This window comes from Arachis ipaensis, chromosome B09 (genome assembly GCF_000816755.2).
Source record: "Arachis ipaensis cultivar K30076 chromosome B09, Araip1.1, whole genome shotgun sequence".
Classification (NCBI taxonomy): Eukaryota; Viridiplantae; Streptophyta; class Magnoliopsida; order Fabales; family Fabaceae; genus Arachis; species Arachis ipaensis.
The window spans coordinates 22,683,950-22,688,097 of record NC_029793.2 but is presented as its reverse complement, the minus strand read 5'-3'; positions in this window follow the sequence as shown (position 1 = coordinate 22,688,097).

Genomic DNA, 4,148 nt, shown 5'->3' with positions numbered 1-4,148 from the left:
ACTTTATTTTCTTAGTATTTCTCTATTTTATAATAAACTTTTAATTTTTGGCCTCCTCTACCAAATTCAATTCCTAAATGACTAAATCCGTTCCGGAAAACACAGATTATGTCCTGAGGTGTGTATATATATATAAATTTTGCTAGGGAGTCAATAGAATATTTATATAATGTGTACAATAAACTATTTATTTGGCCTAATATGAGTTAAAAAATGAACATTAAAGATAAAATACTACTAATTTCTCAAACACAATACACCCATACTATCCAAATAATTATCCAAGTACCAGGAATAATAAACATCTGATATTCTACTGAATCGAACATCCCTATACCCCATTGTACACATTATATAGATACTTCATTAGCTCCCTACTATACTTCCTCTATATTTATATATTCAAGGTACAATATATGACAGATAACATGGAATAGACAGCAAGAGATGAAATTAAGAGACAAATGTGATATATAGAAATGAAGTGACGACATGAAATATGACAATGAAAAAAAACCATATATTATAGATTAGATTCGATTAATTGGGCAAAAAAGCAGAAGTGTATAAACTATAGAAGATGAGTCAGCTTTGTAGTTTTGCTGTTGTGTCTTATTGAGTGGATTCTAGTGCCAAATTGAATCAAGTCAAGAGTAAAATATAGCAGCCCTTTGTGGAATTTGTGTTTTCATCTCATTCCGGCACTAATTGAAACATTTTCTTTATTATATATAATAATACTTATCATTTATATTCATAACTATTTCGAGGCCTGCAAATGGAGGTTCATTCATTCATAGTCCATTTATTTGTGACCACATAAAGGTGCTGCTATTTTTAAATCGGGTAGCGGCATTTTTGACCTACCGACGCAAAACAGATAACAACGGTTAGATAATCACTCTAAAAATGGGCACTGCTAAATTTTGCACACGAATATTCAGCCTTTTTTACAGTTGTTATTATAAACAGCCGCTAAATATAAAAATATTTCGTTTTTCTTTTTTTTTGTCTGAAATTTTTAATGGAAGTCACAATCGCTATTATTTTATCTTTTATTTTGTGTAATAATGTTATAAATTGCTTTACTTTATTTTAAGTTACCTACGACAAGTAATATTCAATCAAAGTAAAATCAAATGCTATAATGAACAAATATATAAAATAATAATTTGTCATAAGTGCATCATTACTTATAAACTAATCAAAAGTATTGTTACATAAATTGAAGACTAAAAGAATTGTATAATATCTATTTTGGTGCCACTATAAGAATTTGAGAAATTATCGACGGATTTTTGCGAGAAATATTTTTTGTTATTAATCCGTCACTAATTTGCGAGAAATTAGTGACGTACTAACGACAAAATTAATGAGCGGTCACAAAATATCCGAACTTGAGAAAAGCGACTAATTAGCGCAGCGAGAGATTCACGAATAAGTTTGTTTTTCGTAAATTGACTTTTGTAGCTAAAATAAGAGCGAGAAAAATTTTCTCGTTAATTTGTCACAAATTAATTAGCGAGTGACAATGTTCTAACAAATCAGTCACTTAGGAGTTCAATCGAATAAAAGTAAAGTAGCGATGGATATTATTGTCACTATTCCGTCGCAATTGTTTGATATAAAATTAGCGAGAAAACAATTCACACACTAGTTCGTCACTAAATAAACTTTGTGCAAAAAGTCTAATTAGTGAGGAACAATGTTACTAGCTAATCCGTCACAAAGACTTGAAATACATTTTGCGATGGACAATTCCCTAGCTAATTTGTCACCAAAGCTTTTATTTTTAGCGAGCAACTAGTTTCTCGCTAATTTGTCGCATAATATTGTAAAATTTAAAATTAGGATAGCGACAGAAAATAGTCGTCGCTAACTCGTCGCAACAGATAAATCATTCAGCTAGGGAAGTGTTCCTTGCTAATTAGTCGCTAAAGTGGAAATACGGATATTCAGCGCCTAGGACCTAAGTAGCGAGAAATTTGTGACCGTTTGACAACTGACACACTTCATTCGCTGATTTCAAGTCGCTGATTAGCGGGCGAAATACATTTGTCGCTAAGTTGTCGCAAGTTTAGTTTAGCGAGCGACTTGGCAACTGCAATCTTGTCGCAAAGCAAAAGCTATATCCTACCTATTTTGTAGCAAATTACTTGCTAATCTCGTTCGAAATCCGTCGCAGAGTTATAATAAATCCAAAGCTAATCGAAAAAATTTTAGAAGTAACTGGTTGCAATTGAGTCACTAATCAAAAGCTTATTTAGTGAGGAATTAGCAACCGTTTAACAACTGATAGACTTTTCTCGCTTATTTCATGTTGTTATTAATTTGTCAAAAAAATGTTAGTCCTTATTCTGTCCTTATTTCATATTGCTACTAATCAGTAACATCTATATAAATCCATGGAAAATTCATGAAAAATTTAAAGTAAATTTGCTAAGCATACTAATATAATTTGTCACAATTTTGTCACTATTTTAAAACAATTTTAAACGAGAGCCAAGCAGATACCTTTTTTTTTTCAAATGAACTAGTACATCTTTTATTTTTTGTGGACCCGACCTAAAATTCGACTAGCCACGTAAAAAAATAACACGGTTAACTTAAAGATATTTTTTAGCTAACATTATTTTTTTTTAATTGCTCACCCCAAAACATTTGGAGTTTTTCTAATATTTAATAAAAAAAACAAAAAAATTAACCGGATTGGGCTCTAGCTATAAATTGTTTGGGATAGCTAAAAAATTTGAAGCTTATAAATAAAGAATTTTCAATAACTGAACTATATTGATACAAGAAGTAATCAATAACTAATTCTAATCCTAATTTTACTCCCGTTCTTATCATCTTTCATTCAGCGGCACACACTCTCAAGTCTCAACTAACCCTTTTGACTCTCACTCATGAAAAAAGAAGAAAACATAGAAGAAAGATAACCCTAATCTGTATTTGCATATTTCCCAATGGCACTCTCCCTTCTTCACTCTCCCGCGCCGTCAACCCTCTCTCTTACCACGCCGCCATCCCTCGTCACTCTCCCTTCTTGTAAAATCCCGCATTTTTGAAAATCTAAATATGAATAAATTGTTATTTTATCTTATTAAGTTTAAACTTTATAATTTTAGAAATTATTTTAATAGAAATAATTAAATAGATTAGGGGATAATTTCATTTTAAATTAGTTAAGGCTCTTATATAATTTTATTATAATTGAATATTTTGCATAATTTTAGTAATTAAAAAAATAAAGAATTGTACAATTTAATTTAAGTAACTCCTATTATGAATAAGTTGTGACTCATTATGTTTTGAACTCCTTATTTTTATAAATTAATATATTAAGAGTAATTAAATTAGTTTTATTAATGTTTGGGGTTAAGTTAATTAATATTCTTGTGTAAATTTTATAATTGGTTATTTTATATAATTTCAAATTAGAATTCAGTAATAGAAGTATTATATAATTAAATTTAAGAAATTTCTATTATGAATAAATTATGATTTATTTTATTAATTTGAGCTTTTAGAGATTAATTTATTGAGAATGATTAAATTGATTTTTATGAATACTTTAAGTTTAGGTCAATTAATATTTATGTACAATTTTTTATTTTAATTAGTTATTTATATAAATTAAAATTAAAGTTTCGGTGATAGAAAAATAATGAGAGGTCATATAATTTAATTTAAGTAATTGATATTTGGGTTTAAATCATATTTTATAAAATATAATTAATACATTTATTTTATAATTTAAATTAGAGAATAATTATTTGAGCTCAGTGATATAGGATTTTTTATTTATATAAATTAAATAATTATATTATTTACCGATTTCCATTATTTCCAGTGTTTTTACTGAAATCCGTTTTTAAGCATATTTCGTTTACAGTGTAAACGAATTAATTTTGCACATATTTCGTTTACAGTGTAAATGAAATACAGTGAATATCATGAGACGTATATATTTCGTTTACCGTGTAAATGAAATACGTGCAAAATACACTGTAAACAAAATATGAGTACCTGTAATTATAAAAAATTTAATTTTTATAGGTATAAAAATATAATTTTTAAAATGATAAAACCCTATTAAAAATATAATTTTGACCGATTTAAAAAATAAAATTCGATATATGTTTTTT